The sequence below is a fragment of the Panthera leo genome, chromosome C2, assembly GCF_018350215.1.
Source record: "Panthera leo isolate Ple1 chromosome C2, P.leo_Ple1_pat1.1, whole genome shotgun sequence".
In the NCBI taxonomy this organism is placed as follows: Eukaryota; Metazoa; Chordata; class Mammalia; order Carnivora; family Felidae; genus Panthera; species Panthera leo.
In genome coordinates, this window is record NC_056687.1 from 60,727,501 (window position 1) to 60,748,274 (window position 20,774).

Here is a 20,774-nt window from a genome sequence, read left to right on the forward strand (position 1 = left end):
CATTGGTTCCCACTTAATAAAGCATGTTAGAAAACACATGGGGCTCCTGAGTGGCTAAGTCAGTTAAGTGTCCGACTTCGGCTCAGGTCATTATCTCGCAGTTTGTGATTTTGAGCCCCGTGTCCAGCTCTGTGCTGACAGCTCAGAGCCTGGTGCCTGCTTCAGATTCTGTGTCTTCCTTTCTCTCTGCCCCTCCCCTGCTTGTTCTCTGTCTTTCTCTGTCTCTCAAAAATAAATAAGCATTAAAAAAAAAAAAGAAAACACAAGTATATGAGGGTAACTGTATATAGGAAAAATATTGTTTTAATTTAATCTTTAAAAGAGTAAATTAAATACATGTACTTCATAAATTTATTATTCATAACAAATTTACTGTAACACATCTCATGCTTGATTGAAACACCAGTATTTCTTATTACTGACAATAAAAGTCATTGGTATAAATTATGAACTTATTCACTCATCCAACAAACATTAACTGAGCACCTACTATGTGTCAAGACAGTGCTAGGTACAGGAGACCACAGATGAATAAAACAATGTCTCTCCAAGTGTTAACAATTATTGATGTGAGTAATTGGGCTTCTATTTGACTTTGGGAACCAGGCTATGAATGGGCAATAATTCACTATAGGTAGTAGACGATAGAGAAGAATATGCTGTGACCTGACTAATTAAAACAAACAAACAAACAAACAAAAAATCTGACTACTGTCTCCTTTGGGGATCCTTCCAAAGAAGAGTTTTCAACAAGGACCTGGGTACAAGCTGTAATTTGGAAGGTGATCTCAGAAGGCAGGTGTGAAGGAGAGATTGGTGAGTCAGAGAAGAAAACAAGGCAATGATAAAAATGTGTCAAAGTAACACCAGTTTACCAACTGGAGCATAATTCCACTTGCGTCTCTGAGCCTTGTACATAATGCCTCCAGAGTCACCCATCTGAAAGAAACAGGCTGGAACATTTTTTCTCCAGTTCTGTTTGAGAGTTTCTCCCATTATGCTCCCAGGGCATTAAGCTGCCAACCCAATTTCCCCAATCCAGTGTAGATTTATTGAGCTCCCCTAGCCATGGAAAAGATCCTGGGAAAAACACTCCTGATGTGGGAGTCTGGGCTAACACAGAACTGCTCCAAGTGCAGCCGAAATCAGAGGTGAGGTGAAGGGCTGAGGTAAGTGTCAGCCATACCTGCTAGACAAGCTTCTAAAGACTTCTGGGGAGTGGGGCACACTATACTGCAGCCTGATCTAGCAGCCCCTAAAGGATGGTCTGGGGAAGGTTAGAATGACATCTTTTTACTAATTATATTCCACATAAAGTGTCTCTGACTCCTGTAAGTCAAACTTTGCGACAGTAAATCCTGACACTGCCCAGGTAAGAAATAGAAAAATGATGATTTGCTAATCGGCTTACCTGATTCTCTGGCTAGAATGTCAAGATTGGACTCAGCAGTTCTTGTGAAAATCCTGACACTCATTCACCAATTATCCCCTAGAAGTTGATATGTATCGATCTCCCTGTGTTTCAGGGAAGAAATCTTTGAACTGCTTTAAGGAGATTTTCCAAAAATGGTGGTACATTTTTGCATCATTTTGTCATGACTGGGCCTATTGAAAAACTTCCTGAACTCTGAATTCATGGCAGTAATATCTATGTTGCTGTATTTGGCTTGTATTTTTTGTTGTTTTGTTTTGTATTAAAGTGGAGAAGAAATGGGTAAAGATTAAATATTGTACCTAAATGTATTAAGCTTGAAGGCTTTCAGTGTAAATGAGAAGGTTTATAGGAAGTTATTCAGACCTTTAAGCTTCCATAAACGTTTCATCATTGCTGACAATATCCACTTTAGGTAACCCTGTGCAAGCAGTTCCTGTGTTGCTATAAGGGTGAAGGGGAGTTTTTTGTGCAATTCACCAATCAGGGTAGGAGTCTGCTGGAGAAAATTTGGTTCGGGGGCCCAGAGCATAAGATTAAACAATAGATACTTCTGTGGTGACCGGAGAATTGATAGACCCCTCTTTCTTTTATCATAATGTATAAGGGAAAGAACTGTATTCCTAATCCTTAGAAAATGTGGTGGTGGTGGTGGCAGGTAGCTAATGGTCCCTTATATGAACATATGTGGCCTCCCTGTGACAATGATAGGCAAGTCTTTAAAAAAAAAAAAGCTCTGAAAAAAAACAAAGAAAGAAAAGCCCCACGGACCATTTAGGCTCTGTCAGTGGGTTCCATCCTGAGACATCAAATCCAGTTGCACAGAAACCAAATGTCAATATTTCCAAAGCTCTTTCCATCTCATATCCCACTTCCTTTTTCTTTTGTGCTTTTTCATCGTCTTTCTTCTTCTCTATTCCCTTGAACCTCTCTGTTTCACTCTTTCTCCCATTTGTGCTCACTTCCCCCACCATTAGTCAGGCCATAATCTGTTCATCCCCAAAGAGGCTTCAGTGATGGAAAAGAAAGGGCTTCAACAAAGCCACCGTCTAGGACGGAGAGCTCCAGAGGCTGGGGAAGTGCCACTGGGGCAAAGCCTGAGGACGGGGCACCCACTGCTCGGAGGCTCTTCACCCAACAGGCGATTAGGCTTCAGTGGGCTTGATAGCTGTACTAAGCCTGGTGATTTCAGAGCTTTCAGGGGCTGACAAGGACTTGCTAATTTCAAACTTTCTAACCAATTACAACCACAAAGAACTCAGGACAATCATCAGTGAGCAGAATGAAACTGCTGGAGCTGAGCAGCCCTTTCAGGTTTCACTCTTGTGGGTCCGCCACACTGCGTGCAGCTCAGACTCTGCCTCAGCGAGTAAATAAAAATACACTATAAAACAAAAACACACACGCTGGGTCCCGCTTGCTGTCTTGTTCCCGGTAGTTGGGCATGGAGGAACCCTGTCCTGCATGTAGTCCGTTAATTTCTGATGGTGTTAATTAAAAACTTTTGATGCTGGTTTGAATGGAAAATACCTCAAACAGTGTTTCCTTTATTGAAACACCAAGTTCCAAGTCTTGGATTATTAGGTTAAGCTCTGTCACAGCAGTGAGACCAACATAAATGCTTTTCATACCATTTGACTAATAATAATAATAATAATAATAATAATAATAATAATATATTATATAAATGATAATTATTTCATTAATAATAATGAAAAGAAAGAAGAGAGACTGTTTAGGTTGAAACTCCCTTATTTCAACCTGTTTTTTCCTTTTAGAACTAAATTGAAAATCCGGGTCCCTGAATGTAGAACATATGATATTTTAAAAATCTTTTTTCAAATCCTTACAGAACATTCAAATCACCCAATGTTCCAGGACCTGAATTTTTTATATTTTAAAATGGGGAAAGCTGCTTAAAATAAGTGAATCAGCTGCTAAGTGATTTCTCTCTGTCTCTTCCCCTACTCTCTTTTGAGAGGCTGAAAAAAATGCTTAAAATGGTATATGCAATTGATATGTGCTGCTTAAGAAGCTTAATATAATTACTGAGGATTCAGACTTTCTATTTAAAATGAAGATAGGCTGGGGCAATAGAAACTATGGGTTGTGAGTATTCCTCCCTCATGAGGTGTGGAAGATGTTTCCAAACGTTTAATCCACGGAGCAAAGGAAGGGGTGTAAAGTAGTTATCCGCAGATCTCTCTGTCCTCCTAGTAAACCTCGGGAAACCTGGGAAACCCTAATAGTGATGCCAGGACCCAGCAGGACAGGTACCGAGAAGGAAGTGAGCAAATAAAAATGCATCTCTGCAATCCAGTGCTTTCGTGAAGTTCTAAGCAAACCACCAAAACATTCTGATTGGTTTCTGAGACTCTCCTCTAATTTAATTTTTCATTCGCTCTTCCCACTTGTACCGGGGCCTGAAGCTTTGGATGTCCAGTCAGAGAGGCCCTATAAACGTCATTGCACAGATGCCCTTTTCTCTCTTGTGCCTTCATATACTTCACTTTCTCTACCATTTTTCATCTCCCAATCTGTTTATTCACGCTGTCTGCAACATCAACTGAATCCTTGAGGGACGACAAAACTTTCCTTTTTTCCCCTGAAGGTCTTCATCAGTCTTATTCTTGTTTTGATCTACACATCCCTAAAGTGGATGAAGTTCTCCATAAAGGAGAAGCATTCTGGCAAATCTCCTTCCCTTCCCTCCCTAGCCGCAGGCTGCATTGACCTCACCCTCTTGAAACAGTTTGCAGAACCGGCCTCTCAGCCTGATGTGACATGATGGTGATCCTTCAGCAACATCAACAACAGTCACAGACAATCCTCCTTGTGAAGCACGCGAGGGGAATATGCAGAGCAATGGAAAGAGCTAAAACTCCAAAGGGGACGTAGGCCTGAGCAAACCACAGCATGAGTCTATTCACAAAATTTATGAATTTTCCTGAGTAAATTGACAGGCGATATTGTCTACAAAGGACTAGTAAATGTAAATTAACGAACAGATATGTAGCAAATGAGTGCGTTTAAAGATGATTTCCAGCTGAAATGATTTTTCTTCCTAGAGACCAAGTTTTTGTTAAACTTAATCCTACTCTCTTCCCTCTCCAGCAGCAGAAACATCTGGTCGGTTTTAGATTCCCCTTGGATTTCCAACTTCAAAGGGAATTATAAAGAATAACAAATTCATGTACCGGCACTAAAAAAAATTAGAGCAGCAGGAGAGAATGGTAAAATTGTCCTTATTTGACTGCTAGTGACAGGCGCCACAGGCAGAACTATGAGAAAAGACAAAGGCAAGATCACCGGTTGACAACCAGAGTTCCTAGAAGGGACAGAATCTTTGGCTTCATGCAAATATGCACAGGGCCCTTAGCAATCTATAAGGAAACTTCTCCGTGCTTAAATGAGAAAAAAAAAATTAAAGGAGTTAGGAGGGAGGGAAGGAAGGAAGGAAGGAAGGAAGGAAGGAAGGACAGCAGGAGAGAGGGGAAGAAGGAAGGAAGGAAGGAAGGAAGGAAGGAAGGAAGGAAGGAAGGAGTGATGGAAGGAGGGAAGGAGGGAGAGAGGGAGGAAAGGAAGGAAGGAGGGAAGGAAGGCAGGAGGGAAGGAAGGAGGGAAGGAGGGAAGGAAGGAGGGAAGGAAGGAGGGAAGAAAGGGTAAGTGAGTTCACATTTACCTGTCACATAGTAAGCATTAGCAAAAGTTTGTTCAAAGAATGGCATGGAGAATGTCTTAAGGACACAGCCTCTGGGTTTTTTATTCTATCTACAGAAAACTGTGAGTTCTGATTCCAACAAGAGCTATAGAAGCCATGTCAGAAGTAACTTGGGCTCCTAAGAATCCGCTAGAACCATCATTTCCTCCTAAAAGATAGACCTCCAAGAGTCTCAAAATTAGTCTCTGTTTCTTCCTTGCTCTGGATCTTTATCAAAGGATGGCCAGAAATCAAAGTCCTCCAGGAGTGGAGGACTAGGGCTTGAATGAACTATTGATATTGGTAGTTGTGCTAAATTATGCTTGACATCACTTTATAGAACTGGATTTATCTTTCTCTTCTGTCATTTCCCTAGCAAAACTGAAACATACTTCTTAGAGTGCAGGTCTTGATATAATGAAACATTAGAAAATTAGAGAACAGTTAGAGAAAGTACAATTTTGCCATTATAATTAGCTCTTACAAATAGCCTCGTTCCTGTTTTATGTACAACGTGTACCACAACAACAATAAAAATAAACAAGACATGATTAACCAATCAACTTGTTTGTGGACAGAGAAACAGTTAAGGGCTAAAATGTCCTTAAATAATTCATTATAAAAGTCTTTAAACTGAGTGTTCAGAGGTTACAGTTCCCCACATCACAAATACATTAGGTTGATTCACAGAGTGGTCATCAAAAACCAAAAAGTAAATTACTTTTGGCCAAAAAGTATATATCAACAGCATGTTAAGAATATTTCACACAAGAGGACAGAACACACAGAACCAATTCCCTGTGGACCCTAGCACGGTTTGCAAATGGAGCAGTCCCCCAAAGAGAAGACCATCTCCAAAGTATGTTGTTTATATCACAGGCTTTGAGTAATTTCTAATGAAGGAAGAGAAAGTTAAGCCTTCTCTTCAGCATTTCCAATGTAAAGTGACTGTGCTGGCTGCAAAATCATCTTGAATGTCTGTCTTGAATGGGGTATTCAATCTTCCCTCATCACTCCAGGTAAAGCAGGATCACCCAATATCTCACTCAGAGAATGTCATAATTCGTCCTTATGGTAATTGCACATGATGATGTATTACATATCCAATAAAGTTTATCCAGAAAATACACCAACTTTGGGAAACATGGATCTGATGATATAAATAAACTGCTTTTTTTCCTTTTGCAACTATCTGTGTCTTTGGTCTAAAATGAAAATCCTGGTTTGATGCAGGCATTTGCAAAGGATTCTCTGCCCTATACAAGCAGAATCATCCACCAATGATTCTGAACTTACATAGGGGGAAAGGTGTAGAGGATACGGAGTACTACTTTATTCCAAGAAATGCTGTTTTATAGCTTCAGGGTACATACAGTCACAAATGTAACAACAATTGAACAAACACCAGACCCAAAGGCCAAGCATAAGGAAACCTCATACACATATCAAGAAGCAAACACTATCATTAATAATAATAATTATTATTATAGTTATTATCAGAATGAGGCATTGATGGTTCACTTGGGTGCAGTGTATAATACATTAGCTAGAGAGAACCAAGGGCAAACTTATTCTTATCTTTAAAAGGCAGTTTATATTCTGGTTTATATGACATGAGCTATATAATTAACACACATAAGAAAAGGATGCAGGAAGAAGTGAAGACTTATGCCTTTATTTCACTTGTCTTGTTGTTAATATCAATCTTAAAAATAATGATGAAAAAGTTAGCTGTTTTACAATATGGGTGTTATGGGGTATGGTAAAATGTCTTTGCAGCTTTAAAATAGTGGCTAGTTCCTACCTATCTTTCCTTAGAATGCCTGGCTCAATGCCAAGCTATCAGATTGTTTCCTGACCTTTTGAGGACATTTTAATGGTAGTAATGTCAGATCAGGGTAAAGGAGAAATAGAGAGGATCAGAAGACCGAGGGGAAAAATGAAATGGAAAGAAAAAAGTTTGCATTGTTTACACCATCCAGTCTGGCAAATTTTACAGATGCATTCTGTTTGCTTGGGATAGTTTATTGCTTATGTTATTTCTTTTCTTTTCTTTTCTTTCTTTTTTTTTCAAATGTGCTTTCCTCTACCAACTTTGGCTGAAAATACTTTGTATGTGTCCATACTGTAAGCCGTCATATTTTTCTAGAGATTTAGTGTAGTTGGAGAAGCTCTTTTTTTTTTCTTCCCCAAGGGTTATGCACATCAATATTCTAGCTACTCACTTTCGAGGCCAATGGAAAATGTGCTCCTAAGATTAAATAGACCTGAGTAACACATAAATCCAGTTTATACTGATGCAGTATGTTACATAGTTACTCACATCCTGAATTTCTGATGAGTGGAATACACCTTTTGGACAACACACTGCTGCTGAACCGTCACTGACTGCAATTCAAAGACGGCGAGCAGGACTAAACCCTAACTATAGGTTCTCTATGGAGAGCCTAATTTGCCCAGAGCCCTCATCATCTGTGGAGCTCTGTGTGTAAAGGATCTAGTCTAGCAAAAGAAAACTAGATTCTTTAAACATTCTTAGAGTAAACTAGAACAATACATATAAGCAACATAGGGAGTGCCCTTTTTTATACAATGAACCATCTCCTTTGACCCTCACTTCCCCAAACACAGTTCTTTTCTTTTTTTTAATTATTCAGACTATTAATATATAATTCTTCCCTTTTCAGACTTTGTAAATGCCTTCTTAGGACGAAACCTTTCCTTTCTGCCAATATATCTTTAAAAAACCCGAAAGTTTTAAATCCAGTGTTAGGTCTGGTTTAAGTAGGTTGGCCACATTGATCCACTATGGGTTGGCTGTAACCATGCTGGACTTCTAGTCAGAGCACTATGTTTTCCTTTCACCTCAGATACAGAATTGTATATAACACAGTGTATATCCCGTCATGAGTCTAACTAATGCTATACAGAACTAGCAGCAAATTATCATCCTAAGTTTGAGGCAAGTGAAAAAAAATGTCAAAGAAAAGTTCCCCCATGAAACCTAGCCAAATGTGTGAAATGTCTCTCTAGTCAACCAAATTGTGCTTTGGCTTACAGATGCATCTAAGAATATTACGAAACACTCTGCTGAGATTTTCTAATCAATTGTTACATTTTAGGAAACATAATGGCAGTATACTCAGAAGAAAAATACTCCAATATATAATGATTAGAACTATTTACCTCAATATTTATAACATTAACATATGAAAATGTCCTTGTGGGCCCAACATATTTATGGACTAAATGCTGTGATGTCTGGGGTTTGCTTCAAAGTAACATGGTAGTAGAATGGGAAAATGGCAGGCCATGAGCTCATCATTGTGCAAGCTAAGTGATGGGTACATGGGAGTTCGCTATAGTAATCTCTACATTCATGTATTTGAAAGTTTTCATGATAAAAAATTCAAAAATATATACTGATTTAAACTTTCATTCTTTTATTCATTATTGATTGATTTTGATTGATTCATCTACTCTTTGTATGCAAGATATTGTGGAAATGTGAAAAGTAAAACAAAACACCCAAAATGCTCTTGTCGGACACTTAGGTTAAATAAGCAATTCCTCTTCAGGAATGAATATATATATATATATATATATATATATATATATATATGTATACACACACACACACACACACACACACACACACACACACACATTCGTAAAATGACATTTATAAGAACCATGTAATTACATGTAAAATTCTTAGGTTAAATTTTGAAATTCTGTAGAAAGTACGTTTACAGCATGTTTTTAAAAATATATATATCCTCAGGGAAAAAATGAGAGTAAAGAAATACATCAAATGGTTACTAATGATTGGATTTAAATTATAGAAATAATTACTTGTATTTTTCTTCATTTTACTCCTATGTGTTTTTCCAAATTATTTTTAATGAACATGTATCATTTTAAAATGAAAATAAATATTTATTCATTACTGCATAAGATGTGCTCTCCTTTCCCAGGGAGCTTTTCACTAAAAACAGAGAAACTGCAAACACACAGCTTTGCCCAGATACTTTAAATCTTCATACCTAGAAGCGAAATACACCCACAGGAAAAGAAACGTCAATACAGATTTTATCTGATCATAGAAACATAAAGAGCTTTCTGTGTGTTGGACAGAAATAGGGGAGGAACCAGCTTCTCTGCAAGCCAGAAAGAGTGTGAAATTCAGGCCATTTTGTGATGAGATCCTTTAGCCATGAAAGCAATGGGAGCAACAAATTAAAGTTACCAAATAAGCCTGTCCCTGGACTCAGGCCGCTCACACTGATATGCGCGTTTCTTTTTAGTCAGTGTAACAAATAAAGTGTGGGAATGCACATGGGGTGGTGGGGGTAGTTACAATCCTAAAGGCTTGAGGCCTTCGCTGGTGAGATGGATATGTTCAGAGGTAGATGTGCGACAGAATTAGGAACAAAAATACAGCGACAGCTATGGATTATGTGCCATGGATACAGAAAGTCCCTGTTAGAAAGCTATCTTTATTGCCCCAAGAGATTATTTTCCCCATTTTATGCACATTCATATAAAGTGAAGTCAAGAGTGTAACTTTTAAAAGTTTGGATGAATATGATGTTCATGACTAACTCGGCCTGGCTGGAGCCAGACAGAGTCTCATCAGATGCCAAGCAAGTCACCCCCTTTCGTCTTCCTCCCTCTCATTTCAGGGCAGGCCAACCTCTACAAATTCAGCTTTTATGCTCTTTCTGACTTGATGATGCTCTGCGAATATACCCTCAGTCCTGACCTGCACTCTTCCTCTCAGCCACTGACATCTCAAGAAATCAAGAAGGCCACAGTCCCAACCTTCCCGAAACTTCACAAATTTCCACTAAAAGACATGTAGACCTCAAAGTTTTCAAAGCGAGGCTCACTTGCAGCTCTGGTCTTGGCCCTGTTAATTCATTAAAGAGGTGGCTATCCATATTCATGCTCCTAAAGGACATTTTTCCTCTTCCGTTTGTGGGTGTGCACAAGAGCAATCAGGTCTGATTTTCAGATTGGATCAAATGAAGTGAATGCATTTCAAATGTTTCGCCTATCATAGAATAATAATAAGTAGTTGAAAGCATCACAAAATGTGTTTAGAAGGTTCTGTGTTTGTTTGTTTAATGCCAAAGCGTCCCATGTTCCACATGGAAAATATCCACATGGAGACGTCCATTGAGGCGTCTCCTTTGGAAATATATATCTCCAGAGAGCCTGACAAACAAGGCCTTTGAATGCTTCCACCTCTGCGTAGCAAAATCATTGTGAAATGTTCGTTGAAATCTGTGATCGTAGGTTCTTGGGATCACATGTCTTATCATTCTAAATGATGGTATTTCAAATGAACAAACTGGATATAAAATATGTACTGTTCACCAATGTCAAAATACGTTCTGTTCAAATAGTACTTGGAGGTGGTGGACACACCACAGCCTTCAGGTTGAATTCTTTCAGAGGCTGGCAGAAGTGTACTTGACTTCTTTGCACCACAATATTCTAGATTGTCATTTAGAAATAATGAAAGTTACTTACCAGACAGCAATGTTGTGAGAAATATCCAGTTAGTGATGGTGAAACATTCTGAAATGAAAAGAATACGGTCAACCCTGGGTATTTAATAAATGTATGACAACACGGTGATCATGTAAAATAACCCATTCGCCTATCACATTGGGACAGTGCCTCGGTGACACTGTATGAAGAGTAAAGGATGCTTCCTTTTGGAAGGAACATACAAGGGTGTGCTGAGAAGGTGACGCCTGCAACGGTCTGCATGTTCAGCTTGAAGGGCTCCAGCCAGTTGCAACTAGTTGTGGAAGACTTGCTGCCCATTTCTGCAAATTCACTGTAACTTGTATTGGGAAAGTTATGTTTTATGGTTAATTATCCATGGTCTGTTTGAAAAAATAAATCAAACCATTGTGAACCACCAGGATTTGCAGCTCCATTTGAACTTTACTGTACTTTTGATTAAACATTTTGTAAATAAAAACAAACTGGTTTCTTCTTGTTTTTGGTTGCTTGTTACTTGTGTTCTGGATATAAATATTGCGGCAGTGGTGGGAGAGCAAGTTATGGATTATTTACCCCCTGGTTTCATGAGTTGTGAGTTACTGGCCTTATTCTCCTTCATGAGCATAAATAAATGTATAGTATTATATTCCAAGTCCTGTAAGACAAATGGAACGAGTCAACTGAAACCTTTTAAAACCAAAACCTTTTATGCTAAGTCACAGAGCAACAAAACAAACCCCAAATTAACATTTAAAAAGCTTCTACTGTGGAGCAACGAAATCCCCCAATATTATATAATCTGCATTTTAAAAACTGCTTGCCTAACAAGCAGCAGTCTATCAATAATTCCACATGCTTGTTTTTTTCTCTGCTTTTATAATTTAGAAGCCATAGATGGTTTATCAGAGATCAACTCCCACCCCCAATATCACCACCAGAATGACGCCTTGAAAATAACCAGCATAACTAACTGAAGCCAACATAGATTTAGAAAGATCTGGAATTATTGTAACTAAAAGTAATGAAACTACGTAAAAGAAAAACTATATAAATTTGTCTATATTCATCATCCCAAGACTTATATAAATAAAAGAAATCTAAAAAATAATTGTCCAGGGAAAATGAGAAAAGCCAAGATTCAAAGGACCCTGTAGCACAGTGCAAGAGGAATATGTTTGAGACCCAGAATTTCCTAAGTTCCTGACACATCTGCATATGAAACTTAATGAGAACCACCAAAGTAGCTTGCCAAAAATTATGTTTTTTTAAATGACCCACTGTTCGCAGCACTGACCAATGAAAAGGACTTCTAGGAAGTACACAAAATTGCCTTCTGCAATTTGCTACTTTTATAAAGACAGAGGCAGGATAATAAGGGGTTTCTTATAAAATGGGGTGATCTGTCCATTGCTGGGACTTGAGCGCTGCATCTGACTTCATCTTATCCCTTAATCCTCTCGTGGCTTACTGCTCACCTGCATAAGCACTGGGAGGAAAGTGCCATAGCAGGTCCCTCATCAGCTCATAAAAACGTGGTAAAATATTTATGAAGGGGCTACTATATGCTACTATATGCACAACTAGAGTAATTCTGTTTGGAAAGGTAAATCAGTGGCTAAGGGTCTTGTCACAGCATTTAAAAATATCTATTACTGATGCCAACAGCAAGGAGAAGTTAGGTTGAAAGTGTTCTGAAGGACTTCTGAAAAATGAGAAAATGTTTAAAACTCTCCCTAGCTTCTCGCATGTCCTGGGAACATAAGGTGTAGGCCTGCTAGCCCTTCTTAGCCTGGATCCCATATTACAAAAGAAAAACTAGAAGTGGCCTGTTTCCAGGGCCCTGGTTACAACTGAAAATGAAGGCTGAATGGAATTAGTTGGCAGCCATTGGACGCTGGAAGGTCAATTCTGCCCTAAGTATGGTCCAGAGAGTGTAAAAACCCACCGAGATGAAAATGGAAAACTATTCTGAGAAACAGGAAGAAAAAAAGTTCAAAGATATTTTACTTCAACACAGTTTCCTCTATTTCTTTTATGATACATGCTTCCAACTATTTTGACAACCAAGAAAATGCTCATCGATGAGTTCTAAGTAGTCTTTTAAATCGTTCCCTGCATACAGAGTGTTACAGAGCGCTGGTTACTGAGGAATAATCATGTTCAAATTGTATTATAAAGTATGGTATTTTACATGATGCAGGTATATACAAACCGAATTGTATACTGGAATCTAAACTCAGCTATAACACATGTAGAGGGACACTTAGAAAAAATATACATAGGAGTATGTTTTCCTGGTGAAAGACTATTCTGATCGACTGTCATTATTTTTCCATAAACAAATCTACCTGAGCCATAGATTTTTTTAAAGACAAAAACCAGGAAGTGTATTTATAAATGGTTAAAAATATATCCTAGCTTACTCATGATTCATTAAGACAATTAAAGATGCCCCCATCATCAGAGATGCAGAGACATGATAATCCCAAGTCTCTTGATCACTCGGTTGTTGCAAGAGAGACAAATTCAGGCAATGAAACCTGAAAAACCAGACAATTCACCTGGCTTTGATTTTTATCTTTATGCACCAGATTTTCCCATACAAAAGGAGTCATAAATTTAATAGCTAACACATAAGAGAAAGGTAAACAAACCAGGAAATAGCCTAAATCTTTTTTTTTTAAGTGAAGGAACACTCATCTCTTACCTTCAGTAAAATCAAATGAACCATTTCATCTGCCTTTTCCATCCAGAAGGAAAGTATGACCTACAGCAATGTTATTGACCTCAAATACAAGGAGGTGAAGTGCCTCAAGAGTTCTACTCACGTCTGCCCTCTTCCTTGACTGTTTTCACCTTCTCACAGATTACATTAAGAACGATCAGAACTACCACCAGAAGTACCCCTCATACATCTGCTCTTACCTTCCTCTAGCAGATACCCGACAATGCCTAGTCAGGTTCTCTCTACCATTTTGGCATCCATTTTATAACTATTCAATAGGCAGAAACTCAAAAGGAAGAATAAAACAAAATCAACAAGTCCTCCAACCTCCCTCATCAGGTGTATGTCTGATTCCCAGAGGACACGAGTCCATTAAATGAAATAAAATATTGTAACAGGGAAGGAAGACTGATAAACTTCACACAAATCTCACCGAGTTCCCACTCATGCTGGGAAGGGAGTTATTCTAGTGAAAACACGGGGGTGTAGGAAAGGAGTGAAGGGCTACAAAGGGACTAGGAGACATAAAGGTGGTGCAATGGACCCAAAGGTGTTGCAGGGAATGGTGTGACAGAAAGTTCAAAAGGAAAATTCCAGAAACTGCCAGTTTTTAAGTGGAACTGTTGTTTAGGGGATAAATTCTATACGGAATTTGAATTAAGTGTGTGCTATAGCATCTAGATGTTTTCTTTTTCATTAAGACTTTGGAGTTTGAATGCAGTTTGTCATGAGAAAAAAACATGAGAGCTTTATACAGCCCCCAAAGTAAAAGACACGAGAAAGACAGGGTTTATATAACTGGCTTTTTACATAAATATTACATCAGGATACTTTTCAAATGAAAACACACACAAACACACACACACACACACACACACACACACACACACACACACACAGCCGTCTTCCTTATCCTCTATTTTAAAATTCATTTCATACTTTAAATGTTGTTGATTTTTCACAAAACAAGTAAAAACCAAGTCAGCATTAAACACCTCAGAATAATTTCAGTCTTATATTACTTGGAAAATTTACCACATCATGGTGGGTCACAAAATCTTGTTTAAAGCCATTTGAGGCACTGACAATTATGGGATGTTTTGCTGCAGCCTAGGGCAACTAGAAATGGCCACGGATGTTAACTAACTCCCTCCTCAACAGTCTGAGAAAAGGGAAAAAAAACTGTAAGTTTCCCCATCTGTTATTTCCTTTTTTTTTCTTTTTGGCTGTGGAAAAGTAAAATTATGCAAGAGCTTTTGAATGTAAAGGCTGTGTGTGCTTTTTCCCTTTTTGTCTCTGTGTACCGGTTATGTGATGTTGCGTAACTGAGTACAGAGTAGGCGGTTAGCGTTTACTATTGATTTACACTATGCCATCTAATGAATTCATAGCACTCAAAAGAAAGGAACGAGAGGGGGAGGGAGGAAAAGGAAAGGAGGGAAAGGGGAGGGTGAAAAAGAGGAACAGAGGAAAGAGAGAAAGAGCTCATTTAGAGAAACAGTTCTAATGTCCAGAATAGTTTCATGCTTATTCCCTCTAGCTCTTTTGGTTGTTGTTCAGGTCTCAGAAAAAAGGACTTTGAGCTAGTGACCCCAATATTCCAATCTTATTTCTAATGAGGATCACTGACAGGTGAATGTCTGAAAGTACTAATGTGTCAAATGACTTGAAAGCAATTCCACTAAACTGTCAGACTTCTCCGTATGCACTTATTTATGATTCTCTCTGTGCATTTGGGAATCTGTATCTATGATAGCCAATGCGATGGTCCGACTGGTTTACCTAGTCACTGATATTATTTGAAAGACACATGGGGCAAAGAGAAATATGTCCCACTCTACCCATCTCCTTTGAAAACTGCATAAAGGATGCATTTAGAAATCTTTGAATAGGTCACTATTTTACTCTGGAAGAAGATATGCCACAAATTATTTGGCTCCACAGAACTGCCTAAGACAGGAATGTCAAAGAGAAATGGGCAGAACGAGAAAAGATTCTAAACTCATGAACAATACTTGAAAAATAAATTTAAATAATTTCTTATATTATGCCTATGGAGAGCACTCAAAATATAACTTTTGATCAGGATGATGGTAGACATTCTTAGTCCTCAGTGTTTCCCCTGCTGTACAGTGAGCTCCCAAATTATAGGCTGGAAAGTAAGGGTGAAGTTGATTCTGCTGCTAGGCATGGGACCTTCCTGTACCTGAGTGCCCTCCAATGGCTGAGAACAACTACTAATGTGAGGAAGATAAGCAGATATTTTCTTTATTAGCAGCCAGCTTGAGGGCAAGGCAGGGAGCTGGTTTCCTTTCTGAATGTGGGTTTGTAAATGGTGACTGGGAAAAATCACATGAGGTCGTCCAAAAGAAAGAACAAGAGTCTGAGGTTTCATTTCTGATCGTCCAATCATCTCCTCCACCCAATTTAGCTTATTCAATATTAAACAGATGCCTACTCCATCCATTTGCCAGGGATGCTTTAATTAATTGACAGCTGTGTGCACACGGTTGTATGCTGAGCACTTAGCACGGTGTTTGGCGCACTCTCTCTGCTCAGCAAGTATTTGTCGAAACAGTAAAATGATTATAGGAGACACGTCACTGTGGGCAAAGTAACCAGAAAAGCCTCGGAAAAACATATTCCAATGATTTACAGGCAATCTTAAGCTGTATTTCTCTATCATTTATCTGTAGACACAAAAGGTTGATATAGAGCAAGAATCGGGCAGTTATTTGGGGACAGTTGACTTCAGTTCCATTTTATTGGAAAAAAGCTTAACAAAAATTATAATGCTGATAGCATCAGCGAAGTTTTGTGTTCATTTCCACCAGCCCTTTTGGACTATTTTTCATTTCAGTCTTGGGCACAGAAAAGTCCATTTTAATTTCCATGGACACATTCTAAAGGGAAAGTCATGGGATATCAACATAATTCATCTTTTAAAAAATACTGAGAAGAATGTAGCCATTTAGTAATGGGAGAGAATATAGTTTTTTTGTTTTTTTTGTTTTTGTTTTTTTTGTTGAAGGGCAAGGCAGGTTGAGTTTTGATTAGGTTATGCAAATTTAAATTAATAGCAGGGCAACCAAGAATGTATTGAATTCCATTTTCTTGGTTAAACAGGAGTTTTATATGAACAAAAATTCTGGATTACAAAGTCAGAAACGCCATCTTTCAGCTAATTGGAGAATGAGACCTTTAGAGGAAAAGTTGCATGGGCATTCTCTCAGAAATTCCAGTTGAAGACTCAACTAAAAGTGTGTTTGGCAGTGGCAGCCTCGGTACTTTTTAGAGAGCGGGGCTACCTGCTAGTCCATCTGGGATGAGGCAACATTTCAGTCAAAACCTTCAAAAAGTTTTTTTTTTTTTTTGTTTTTTTTGTTTTTAACTTCGGTCAATGATATAATCTCCTCAAACTCAGCAACTCCCTTAAATAAGCATTCAGGCAGTATGTTGACAAAGACCATCCCATGTGCCATCTCATTTCACGGATTCTAAAACATGAATGAGAACTTGCTGGACCCCTTATTTCATTTATGAAGATTCTGAGGTTTGAGAGGTAATTTTCTCAGGGACATATATTTTGAGATAAAGCTGGGACTAGTGTCTAAAGCTCACAGTTCACTTCCCCACAGCATAGAAGAGGTTAATGTTGTATAAATGGAATCTTACTTTATTTTATTTTTAGTTATTTATTTTTAGCCCGTTCTTTCTTTTTTAAAAGTTTTAACTTAAATTCCAGTTAGTTTACATATAGTGTAATATTAGTTTCAGGACGTGTCTTATTTTAAATGCCATAGAGAAAGATTTGAAATGATTCTTTGATAAGGAATCCTTACATTATGTAACAATGTTCACCTTAAAACTATTTTATACTTCATTTTTTATTTTTAGTCGTTTCTCCTCTTTCCCGTCTTCCTTTTATTTTTTGGATCTTTGATTAGAGTCACTTTTAACTGTTTCTAGCTCATTCATGCCCATTCCTGACCTCAAATGCTTTCCTTTCTCTCACGTTGCATCTGAAGAACCAACTTTTATTTGTTACTCTTCCTCATAAACATCATTATTTTGTTGATGTGCTTTGAGAGCCTCAGAAATCATAAAGGAAGAGAAATTTTAAATTTAACAATATACAATAAATATATCTTTGGTATATATTTAAATTAAAAAATAAAATGTGCAACAGGACACTGACAACTTGTAGGGTCTGTCATAGGATGTTACAGCTGTAGAGACCTGCATCGTCGATGAGACTGGAGCCTCCTGTCACAAGAAATCTCCAGACCACTCATTTTCCACTACACCAGGTCACCTTTCTTTTCCCTTTTCTTTCTTTCCATTCCACAGACACAATTATTTTGGGACTAATTATGGCATAGCAGGAGCAGGTCGGGAGAAATCCTAGTGGCTGAATGTGGCTTCATGATACTGGCCAAACTCTCTCAATTCCAAAAAAAAAAAAAAAAGTCAGAAAGAGTTGCATATCAAAATTGCAGCTACACAGAAAGTGAAGTCTGAGGAGGTTAAAAGAAAACTTGGACTTTTTCGAGAAAAAGAGTCCCTGGATAACAGGAATGTTGCTGCCAGAATCATTGTAATTAAGATTGTGTCATTGTTTCCTTTATAAATGTTAACTCTTATGGGGTTTACAAACGATCAGCTAAAACGATCAGCTCTAGGCTGAAACATAGCTCCAAATATCTTAGATTGGGAAGTATTTTTTCCCTCCCTATTCCTTAAAAGAGAAAACATAAAGCAACTATTCAGAAATTTCAACATTGGATTCTGACCACATACCTTTCCCAAAAAAGAGTAGGTGCTAATTAAGGAGTCTAAACGTACAGTGAGCTGAGGTGAATAACATCCACTGTGGGACGAAGGACATTAGCCTGGTATATGAGTGAGCAATAAAATAAAAGGGTGTCCTATTGTTTTAAAAGGTTTAATGTACATCACTCGGATAGATATTTCATTCTGTTCTATCGATCTGAATAGGATTTTGGCAACGCTGTGTTGAAAAGTCTTTTGCTCTTATTTGCTAACTAGAAAAACTTACAATTATAGGAGGCAGGAATTTTGATGGTTTCCTTACATGCCCATTTTCAGGGTGGGTATTGCATAATCAATAATTTTTTTAAACCCATTGCTCCTATTTCTCTGGCATTGGCTCTGGTGTTTAATGGCTGCAGAAAGATGCTCACAGGGGTGACGAGGGACAGGAGGAGGAAGTCACAGACTCACATTAAAATTAATAGGCCAGGAGGAAACTAGCATTTACTTAGCACATATTACATGCCATGTACTTCATTAACATTATTCCATTTAATGCAACAACCCCCCCCCCCCCCCCCCCCCCCCCGCCGAAGTAAGTAAGATTGGCTTAAGTTTCAGAGATTAGCAACCTAGTCGCAGGGTTGTCAGCTAACCTGCTTAAGGACACAGCCAATTAAAAAGTTGTGCAGGTGAGGATCAGGACCTGTTTGACTTCCAGGCCCACAGGTACACTGTAAAACACCACAAAGCCAATGATGAGAGCCACCACAAGCTCCAAGTAGGAGGTGGGAAGGGTAAATGACTCCTAAAAAGAAACAGGTTCTTGCTTTGCTCTTGGTTCCAATAAATCCCTGTTTTTTAAATGTATATTTGCAAAATGCTTTTTTTTTTGTCATAGATAAGAAAATGCACAATTTCCTGGGAACCTTTAAATCAGACATTTGAGTGTTTATAAAAATCTCTTTAAAGATTTATACTAAATAACTAGATAATAGTTTAAAAAATATAATTCATATCAAATCAGATGATTAATACATAACAATTTAATGACTGTGTGTATGTGTGTATATGGGTATATATGATTTGTGTGTGTGTATATAATTTTTTCCCTTGCCAAAATTTCTGGTAATTTACTATATACAGTACTTGTCAAAAGCTAAACAATAAATATGTTAAGGCAGGAGAAAAGGAAAGAACAAAGAAAGAAGAGTGTGTGTGTGTGTGTGTGTGTGTGTGTGTGTGTGTGCGTGTATGAGACGTACTATTCTCAAGCCCCCGGGGACATGTTTCAAATATGTTTTTAAAATCCTAGTTTGGTGAAGAACTTTACAACAAAGTAATTGTAGCCAAACAGATTTGAAAGGATGAATTAATAATTCTTTCGGCAGCACACATTTATTCCTCAACTTTTAATACATCCTTTGCTTTGTCCTTTCCTCCTTGTCTGCCTTAAGTCTAAATTTGATTGGGAGCAGGAAGGAAGAAATACTAACTTCTGGCTTAGCAGAAGCACGAAACAGGAGAGAACTAGAGTATCTTCCTGGCCTTCTTTTCTCATCCTTATAAGGAAAAGCTACAGTAAACTAAACAACAGAAAAAGAAACAACAACGACATTGACAGTTTTGCTCAGGCAAAAGCAAGATTCGTATCTGCACAACTTCAAGGACTTTCTTCAAATGTTAGCTTCTCTGCATGGTCTTAACAACAAAGCCGAAGAAGAGATGAGATCTGTTTAAGGAAACAGATGAGATTTGAGAGAAAATAGGAGGCCCTCCTTATTTTCAAATAGTATTTAAATGCATGACCAAGATAATAACTTGCAACGTTAAAAAAAATTACACAGTTAACTCAAACCTGCTAAAAATAACTCACAATACCCTCTCCGCTAAAACAAAACAAAATAAAGCAAAAACTCACAAACAATTATTTTGACTGGTAAAAACAGTGACATGAAAGTAACAGATGGGACAGCCCAGTTTTACTCACACAACACACTCACTAAACACAATTGCAAGCGTACCCACAAAAATAACTCAACAATGGTGACTTTGGCCTTGTGCTTCAAATATCTCCCTTAGGTGAGTTTCCTTACAGACTTCAAAGGGCTTGTGAGAAATAATGTAGAATAAAACCAACTTGTCTGTAGGAACCTAGGAACGGGAAGGGGCTGCCAGTCACAGCCTGCAAACAAAAGGGATCTTGTCACCTTCGTCAAGTCCTTTCTCAGGACTGGAATAGGTGTTCTTTCCCTGTGTATTGTTTCTTGTTGTCTGGTAGTATTTTTAGGAAAGGTGACATATCTGTACTCTTAAGAAAACATCACACTACATACCATCTAAAAACTTTCATAAATCAAATAATTAAAAGTAACAAATCTTCCTGCTAATTGCTCCTCAAAGTTGAAAGACAGGTTATTTTCTTACCTTACACCATGCCTTCTGATCTGACAGTGTCATTCAATCAATAATTTCAATGTCACTTACTGATTTTCAACTCTTTTATTACAAAGACTTCAAGCAATAATGAAATGGTGCTGATCTGCTTGCTTTCACTCTATATAACATCTATATTTATATGCTTTGCTTCTATTTGGATCTATATTTATCTGCTTTATCTGCCT

The 20,774-nt window shown here is 38.0% G+C and overlaps 1 protein-coding gene across 4 annotated transcripts in view; it reads right to left on the reverse strand.

Annotated features, from left to right (window-relative positions):
* Positions 1-20,774, reverse strand: part of ZBTB20 (zinc finger and BTB domain containing 20) — a 764,386-nt gene that overhangs the window by 341,742 nt on the left and 401,870 nt on the right. For all 4 annotated transcript variants that reach the window (XM_042954830.1, XM_042954828.1, XM_042954831.1 and 1 more), the window contains exon 10: positions 10,671-10,718. The gene's annotated coding sequence lies outside the window, so the exon portion shown is untranslated. The remainder of the gene's footprint in view (positions 1-10,670; positions 10,719-20,774) is intronic.